General features: G+C 45.3%; 1 long non-coding RNA gene across 1 annotated transcript; it reads left to right on the top strand.

The window, feature by feature from the left end:
* Positions 1-1056: 1056 nt before the first annotated feature.
* Positions 1057-2812, top strand: LOC121104538. Its single transcript, XR_005836852.1, has 3 exons — positions 1057-1484; positions 1958-2309; positions 2750-2812. It is a non-coding gene; the product is annotated as an uncharacterized LOC121104538 (long non-coding RNA).
* Positions 2813-7922: the final 5110 nt, after the last annotated feature.

Below are 7922 nucleotides of genomic sequence, written 5' to 3'. Positions count from 1 at the left end.
TTTTAAGAATTTAAGGAAAAATATATTTATCTTTCAAAATGTGTTTATCTTATAAACAAGGGTTTAGTTCAGTGTTGGAGACCTGTTGAAACAGATGCCTTGATCTTTATTGGTTGTCTCAGCCTGATTGATAACCGTCAGTTCGTGTGGCATAGAGAGCACACCTTTTAAGTATTATAAACTACGCTGTAAAGCCTTTCCTTTTATAAACAGCATATCTGGGCCAGGCCTGGAACACATTCATGGACTGGAAGACTCCATGTGATTCCTGGACAAGTGCATCGCTTTTAAAGACGGAAGCTGAAAGGCATTATGTGTACTTTTGGCATGGGGACTCCTTATAGAGAGTATGCAAATTTCCCCAAGGAAAACCTAATTTGCATGCAAAAGCTCTCGCTATAATTATAACAATTTCCTCCTCCTTTTTTTTTTTTTTAAATAAATTCAGCCTCTCAACGTGCTAAGTATAAGGTTTTCCCCTTCCCACCAAGACAAGCCTTGCCGAGGGAACTGACTGCTGAAACCCCTCCTGGCAGCTCCCTCGAGCAGCTGACGTGCGTCATTGTAAGGTTTGAGAGGCAGTGACGGGCGGGCAGCGGGGGTCCTGCGTGCCTTGCACGTCATTTATGTGACCGTCAAGGTGCTCTCCGACAGCTTCTGCTTAGAGGAAAAATTGATGGACTCATTAAAGGGGAAAGAAAACGTTGGATGATCAAGTCGTCTTTTTTTCTGAGGGGCTGTGCTCAACATAGTTTAAATTGTAATAAAAATTAAAATGCCTGAAATGTTTCAGAGTTGCTGTCCTCTGCTGCTTTAGCTCATGGGCACCTCCCAAAATGTTTCCTCAGATAGCAACACAAAACACTGGCAGCCCCCCAAGAGAACATTCTTTGAGGACCTCATGGCGGCCGCGAAAGGAAACTTCGTGTTCTGGTCATGCAGGCAGGATGTGGTCTCCTGTCTAAGGTTGCTTTCTGTCTTCCGTGTAAAGTGTATACTTTTACTTATTTTTTTTTTTCAGATGTGTAATAGGTGGGACATTCAAATAAACAGCTTTATCTTAGTCAGGAAATAGAAGGAATGGGTGTACTGGGAGAAGATCACCTATTATTAGTGACACTTCTGTGGGTTATTAGTTTTCTGATAAACCAGACTGTTAAAATACTAAGTTTTGTTTTCTAGTCACTCAAGCTGCTAAATCTAATACACCAAGTTGCTAAAATAACACCAAACATAATTAGACTTCCATTTGATTCTGAACATTGGATTCAGTGTCCCCGGGTCATTATCAGTATTGTATTCGTGTGACGTTCCAGTGGTGGGGTGTCCCCGTTAATAGAAGGGCAAACAGATTGAGTCGGGTGTGTACACCCAGCATCGTGTGGCCTGCAGCAGGGTAGAAGGGCAGGCCCTGAATCCCGCTCACACCTGATGTCTGCTGAAGATGTGTTGTCTGATCTGGAGAGGCTGAAAAATGCATTCAGGTGGGTCTTGCAGATGTGAGGAGCAAAGAAGAGACCCGCATGGCTGAGCTTTGAGCTAGGCAGTGGCCGGTTTGTGTTGCGTTTGAAGGAGAAGTTAGAAAGTGAAAGCAGCAGCCCAGGAGAGGGTTAGAGGTGAGGATTAGGATTGAGTACGTCAGGAGGGTTGGTGATGGCTCGTCTCAGCTCACCGCACTAAGAGTGAAGTGCTAAATACAAAAACTGAAGCTTGTGCCCAGCGCGAAGCCTTCCCCCATCTCCTCTTCAGCAAGGAAGTGAGCGATGAGACTCTTTGGAGATTGGCGAGGGGAGGAAGGATATCAAGTTCTGTTTGTGCATCACGGGGAGAAGCCGCTTAGAGCAGTGGCCAGTGAGATGTTCACAGCCCTGGGTGGCGGAGGCCTGGTCGGGGGCAGGGTCTTTGCCTTATGTCACCGGGAATCCTCCCAGCTTGTTTTAACCACCTGCTTCCCCAGGGAAAGGCGGCCTTCTGGAACCGTTGTGTGGCACCCAGGGAGAATTAACACAGCTTCCCAGATGCCTGAGTAATGACATTTCTTCCTGTCCCAGCACACTGCTGTAAAAGGACACGCTTCCTCCTGATGGCCTTGACCACCCTCACATTCAAGGGCCTGTGCGTACTGAGTTCTGTTGCCTGGAGGAGGGGAGCTGTGACACCAGCCTGCGGTTGCTGACGATGGCCATGAATCCACCCCGTGGCGGAAGTTCACCCAGTAACTGGCATACTCTCCCTCCCTTACTCTTGTGTCTCCGAGGCATTTGTTCTGCAAATAGTCTCCTTTGTGGACCTGTTTTGCTTGACCAAAGGTGAAGGACTTTTTCTATTTTTCTCCTTTAGTCACTTCCTTATTTTAAGTGGTGAACCTCATTCCTAGGGTTCATTCCTATTCAAGACAATGAATCTATAGACGGTTTTAAAATTTCCATAAATCTCGTTTTATCCATGTGTAAGTCCGGAAGTAACAGTTTGAAACCACGGCAGTGTTGATGGTTCTCAACAAAATTGAAGTGAAATATGAATAGTTTTTTTATCGAGGTAAATAAGGTTATGTCCAGGGATAATACCTATACAACTCTCCCTGAATTCTGCCTTATTTAATAATAATAATGCCTCCACACCATAGTGCTCTAGGAATAATAGAAGACTCAAAAAATTTCGTATAGTATAATTAAAATGTAAATTTAGTTTAATTAACATGAATGTATTCAGTTGATTTATTGACAGGCTGGTTTCCCTTTAATCCTAGTGAATACTTGGAGGTAACATGTTGCTGCCCAGCATTGATAAAGTTTATCCTAAATTACACATTGTAAGTATGATTGTGGGCTCTACGTTCAGCCTTTTTCTGATTTGTAATATGTTTTCTTTACTAAATACTAAATACCACTTTTAAAGTAATATAACAGGAGGTTGGAACATAATAACCAATACCATTTGGGGGCATTTTCAGCCCCCCCATGGGCCCCATATATTTAGAGTAAAAAATGAGAATAGGTAAATAATTTTGTGTCATTCTTCACATATAAAATTAGTAATTCTGATGTTATGCTCCACCTGTATGTATGTGTGTTTACGTACGGCTGCAAATCTTTTATGAAAGACAATGAAAAATTCTGAGTGTCTTAGTGCCCTCCTTCCCTCACTACACTGTTTCTGTCACTCCCAAGAAGTAGCCCCTCTCCTTAGGGTGCTGTTTTTCTTTTCCTTTTATATTTTATACTCTTGCTTCGTGTTTGTGTCCTTTATACGTGTGTATATATGTGCATGTGTGTATATACACACACACATTCAAACACACACATTTACCACGTACACACACATATGCACACACACACGTACGTAGTGTGTCTATGTATAATTGTGTCGTTATATACGTGTGTGTACACACACGTACCCACACAGTGTTGTGTATCCTGAAACGCTACATGCTGGAACCATTTTGGCTGCCCCCTTCTACCTCACTAGTTGTGTTTCCTCTATCCTTCCTTCAGTCCCACATTGCAAAGAGGAGGGTGCAGCAGGGGGGGTGCTCAGAACGCAGAATTTACGGGGTGTTTGCTCTTAGGCGCTGAGAATCTCACTTGCGTCACCCTGGTCTTAGCCCCTGGCTGCGGCTGGAGAACAACTTTTGGTATTTGATAGGTCAAAATCTTGGCTATTCTTGGCCCCTGTACTTAAGACGGGAGTTTAAAGGAAAGGCTTGTCAAGTTCCATGAGAAATCCCCAAGGAATTTTGACTTGAATTACATGGAATTTGTTAGTTCAGTGGGCCTAACCTTTCCACCTTGGGCCCTTTCTGCCTGGTAACGTCCTCTGCCACCGTTCCCCCTGCACCCCAGCCACGCTGGCCTTCTTGCTGTTGCTCAGACTTGCATACCTCATTTCCCCTCAGTTCACCTTGTGCCCCTGCCTACCACACGCGCTCGATCTTTGCGTGAGTACCTCTTCCTACCATTCCTGTTTCCTGCTCAGCTTTCACCTCCCCGGAGGAGATTTCCAAGGCCACCCTACCTCTAAAGTACCCTGTTTGGGTCACTCTTGTCTTCTTACCCTGCCTTATTTTCTTCACACACTATTCATTGTCTGAAATGACAGAATATTGCTTCTCACTTATTCCTTGGTCTGCCACGGGCTTCTTTGACTAAAATGTCCGGTCTTTGAAAACAAGCCTTCATCTCAAGTCTTGGTTATCATCATATACTAATTTTTTTCTGGAAGCATATTAAAAGAGCAAAAGGAGACAGGGCAAATTAATATTAATAAGGCTTTTTAACCCACGATCTCTAAACTAGTATGATTTTCACATGTAATCAACATAAAAATTGTTGAGCTATTTTGCTTTTGTTTCATTTTGTTTTCAGATTAAGTTCTGAAAATTTAGTGTGTCATTGACACATCAGCCCATGTCAGTTTGGAGTAGCCACGTTTCAGGTGCTCACGAGCCACGTGTGGCTGCTAGCTACCGCGTGGGATAGCGGGGGGCTGGAAAAATGTCTGACATAAGAAGAAATCAATAAATAGTTGCCGAATGGATGAACGAGTGAATGAATGGATGAATGTAACTTGCATGTGTCTAGGCAGTGGAAGGCTGAGTCCAGTGAAGAGTGAAATCAAGTTCCCATAAAGGGTGATTTATTGTTAGGGAAAAGCACGCAGGTAGCACCGGTCCCTTCTCAGAACGCTACTGTGGTATCTGAATGGTTTCCGTTAAGCGTCCCCTTTCTCAAGGCCCTCGTGTGCTAAGCATCCATACTGGGCACTGAGGACATGAGAAAAGTAAGATGAAGTCCTCGGGATGTCTGATGTCTGGTGAGTTGCTAAGAACTTGCTGCCTCACTGTGCTGTAGGTCATGCGTGTTACCGAAACAGCTCTGTGAATTGTGGGTCCCATCTCCCCGGTCTAACTGTTGTTAATATTTAAAAAGTTAGACTACTAGTTGCAGATGCAATCGCTGACCATCCAGTCACTTTCGATCGAACACATTTTATGGGCACTTAGCCTCATGTGAAGGTGCTGAGGGCACTAGACAGTTGCCCCTGTATTGGTTTTAATATGTATTTCCCCAAATTAGATTTTTTTTTAAAGATTTTATTTATTTATTTGACAGAGAGAGAGAGATCGCAAGTAGGCAGAGACGCGGGTGGAGGCAGAGGGAAAAGCAGGCTCCCTGCTGAGTAGAGAGCCCAGTGTGGGGCTCAATCCCAGGACCTGAGCTGAAGGCAGACTCTTCACCGACTGAGCCACCCAAGCACCACCACCCCCATTAGATTCTTAACTCGCCTGAACTATCCTTTAAGCGTGATTCTTAAGCATTTCAGGTATATTTTAGGTGCGTTGAGATTCTAAATGTATATCCAATATGGTCTTTCCTTCTTTTTCAACTTATAATTGGCAAGTTCCCATAGGAAAAAATCATTATTGGTGCTATAAAAGCACTTCTTATCTGTCACATTTGGGAAATGAAAGTTTTGTAAAGGTCAAAAGAAAGTGTGCCCCCAATTATGATGATGACTTGTACATCACAAATAGTTTAATAGCTTGGAACCTATCTTGGTCTCCCTTACAGAGGAAAAAGAGAAAAGGGGGGAAAAACACAAAACCCTTGTCACTCAATAGCTATTCCACCATTTAGATTTAAGAAGGATGAAAAAGAGCCTATTTCAAGGCTTTTATCAACATTAATTCCATACATTCTCTGTGATTTGGAACTACTTAAATTATGTAAGCCCACACGTTTATTAGTTCACCTTTATTAATTTGTCAAGGTTAATGTCTGCATAATGAGTTGAAGATCATTAAAGATTCGTTGGCATCCATCTGCTGGTGTTTACTCAGTGTAGTACTGTTTATAGCTCATCTTATAGTGTTTCCCGAGGAGATTTCTTTGCCACTGAACCAGTTTTTAAAACACAAGCCATGCTGCTGCCTTAGGCAATGTAAGAATTCTTTTTCTTAATCCTTCAGCACATGACAGCCTATTAGGGAGATCAGATGACGTACCTCTAAGAAGCCAGAGTGTGTTTGCAGACACCGGAGAGCGTGCAGCGACGCCAGCCACTCAGACACATGACCTGGCAGCTCCCCTTTCCCTCGGAGGAAGGATGCCCCTGTGCTCCCCTTCTGGGACGGCCCATGTGCATCATGGGAGCCAGGGAGCTGACTGAGCGCCGTGCTGTCCTGAGGGCCTACTGTGTGCAGCCTCCGTGATGGATCCCCAGTGGAGCCAGCCACCTTGGAGCTAAAAAAAAAAAAAGAAAGAAAAAAGAAAAGGGAGGGTTTAGGGAGGATTCAAAGCCTTCTGTGCATATCTCATTGACAGTTGATTTCATCTGAACTTCCTGGATCTGTTCCTTTTCTAAACCCCTCTCTCTCCCAGCTCCCAGTGCTGTCTCTTTCGCTCTCCCTCCTCATAGCCAGTAATGGTCAGTTGCTCTCCATTCCGGTCCGAAATCTGTCTCACCTCCATCCTCTTGGCTCCATTTTCAGGGTCAATATTCCTCCTTACCTGCAGAGTTCATTTACCTCCTGACTGGTTTCCTGCATTCTCCCGCCCCCCACCTGGTCCCAAGCTCACCTGCGCTCACCCGTCTTCTGTGGGCACCGGTCTGGTCTCCCAGCCCTCTGCTGACGTCGCCTCTGATTTCCCACTGCACCAGGGAATAAAGTCAGATTTCCTTAACTGAGCAGTCAGGCTCCTGGGTGCTGGGCTGCCTCTACCTCCCTCAATGGCCTTCGCTGCCTTCTTCAAATGGTGCGGTCCCTAAGCGAACCCAGCTGCCCTCTTACTGTGTGCTTCCCGCACACCTGTGCCCCCTGCCTCCTCACTGAGCAGCGCCGGGCCTCACCTGTGTGAGCCCATCACGCTCCAGCTGCGGCGCTGCGTCCCCGGAGCCTTGCTCACCCCCAGCCCCGGCCTGCTTCACCCCCACGATCTCGCCTGTCTTGCCGGTCTTCTGGCTCGTTAGGACTCCCTGGAAGTCCTCCAAGATTTTCCCTTTGCGGTCATTCATCCACCCATCACTGGAGACCCTGCCAGTCAATTTCTAGAAGGCAGCGTGGCACCAGCCTGCTTTTGTGTCCCCCACGGTTGCAGTGAGCCCTCGAGCACTTGCCACTCTCTCAACGAGCGGACAGATGCTTCTTCTACTTCTACAGTCCTGGCTTGGCACGTTTCCAGCTCTCTATTTTTTCCCCTTCTTTCTTTAACTGCCCTTTGCTGGTTGTTGGGTTTTTTGTGTTTTTTTTTCTCAGTAGCCGGCACTCGCAATGATCCGACTGTCCTCTCCTGACTTCTGGCTTCTCCGCAGGGCTCTGGGCTCCTCTAATGTGTTGCCCCACCTGCTCCCTATTTTTTGCCCTAGTTTCTCATCACTCTGTGAAAGGTTTCTCTGAGCCACTGGTTCTCTTCCCCTTAGCTTTAAACAGTGTTGGTCAGGATGCTAGTTCCCAAGGCCTGGACCGGCTTCTGTCTGGTCTAAACATAGGAACTGGCCTGTTTGTAATTTCTTAAGACAAGTAGGCCAGTTATTGAACACCCTGTTGTAAAGTGTGCTGCTAGAATATTCTTTTAGGGAGAGTTGTTTGCTTTTCCTGTGAAAGGCAAAGATCAGTCTTCAGTGGAAATGGCACTTTAATGCAGTTCTGAATAAAATGTGTCCAATACAGGCTGACCTGACTGACAAATGTGGGTAAAGGACATCAGTCTTAGAAAAGCCATGCTTATAATTATGTTATTGCTGTTTTTTCCAGTTATTTATATTAAGTTGGTCACCTTTAAGGTTTACTTTTTTTTTTTTTTTAAAGATTTTATTTATTTATTTGACAGAGAGACAGCCAGTGAGAGAGGGAACACAGTCAGGGGGAGTGGGAGAGGAAGAAGCAGGTTCCCAGCGGAGGAGCCTGATGTGGGGCTCGATCC

Source organism: Ursus maritimus, unplaced genomic scaffold (assembly GCF_017311325.1).
Source record: "Ursus maritimus isolate PB19 unplaced genomic scaffold, ASM1731132v1 scaffold_22, whole genome shotgun sequence".
Classification (NCBI taxonomy): Eukaryota; Metazoa; Chordata; class Mammalia; order Carnivora; family Ursidae; genus Ursus; species Ursus maritimus.
This window is presented reverse-complemented; position numbering and strand designations above follow the sequence as displayed.